The sequence below is a fragment of the Galeopterus variegatus genome, unplaced genomic scaffold, assembly GCF_000696425.1.
Source record: "Galeopterus variegatus unplaced genomic scaffold, G_variegatus-3.0.2 Scaffold2824, whole genome shotgun sequence".
Lineage (NCBI taxonomy): Eukaryota > Metazoa > Chordata > Mammalia > Dermoptera > Cynocephalidae > Galeopterus > Galeopterus variegatus.
The window spans coordinates 140,036-141,068 of NW_007728935.1; positions in this window are offsets into that span (position 1 = coordinate 140,036).

Sequence of the window (1,033 nt, forward strand, 5' to 3'; positions counted from 1 at the left end):
GATCTGTCCAATGCTGAGAGATGTGATCAGGCCCCCCAGTATTATCATAGAGCAGATGATGCTTCTGTCACTCTGAAATGGGCTTTGTGGAAAGAGACATCCTCTTCTTTGTCTCTGCTGATGACTCTCCTTGTGTGGATGCACTCCAGCGGTTGGCGGACTATCTGCGTGATGGTTGTGGCATGTAGCCACTTTCGCGGCAGCCATGGTTATTGCGGTGGCTGTGGTGGGCCACCCACATGGAGGTGCTGTTTTTGGTATGCTCCTTGGCACTGGCGGTATGCCTGGTTGTGGGGTGCATCTGGTCCCCTTCTCCGTGCCTCTGGTCACTGGGCAGGGCCCAAGGTGTTGGCACCATGTGCCTGGTTGTGGGAGGGGTGTCTGGTCCCCTTCTCCATGCCTCGGGTCACCAGGTGGGACCCAACGAGCTGGCTTGGTGTGCCTGGTTGTGGGAGGGGGGTCTGGTCCCCTTCTCCATGCTTCGGGTCCCTAGGCAGGCCCTGAGGTGCTGAAATGGTGTGCCTAGTTATGGGAGGAGGGTCCCGTCCCCAGCTCCATACCTTGGGTCACTGGGCAGGACCCAAGGTGCTGGCTTGGTGTGCCTGGTTGTGGGAGGGGTTCTGGTCCCCTTCTCCATGCCTCGGGTCCCTGCGCTGGCCCTGAGGCACTGACTAGTGCAGTTTGCCTGGAAGTGGGAGTGGGGTCCAGTCCCCGGATTCAAGCCTCTGGTTCCCAGGCAGGCCCCAAGGTGCTGGTGGTGTACCTGGGCCGGAACTAATTTTTTGTCCTTTGCTTCTAACACGGAGGAACTTCCTGTGGGAACCAGTACTTGAGCTGTGTGGTTGTTTAAATTGCTACTTTGCTGCTGCTTCCCTAGAGAAGGCTTTTTGTGCAGCTCAGAATTTAATGGTTGACCTTATAGGTACTTCCAGCTCTCCAGAGACCCAGTGGATCTGTGTTCTGTAGAATCTCTGATCTGGGCCTGAGTTTTTTCATCAACCTGCACCCCATGCAATTCTGCATTCCCGACCAG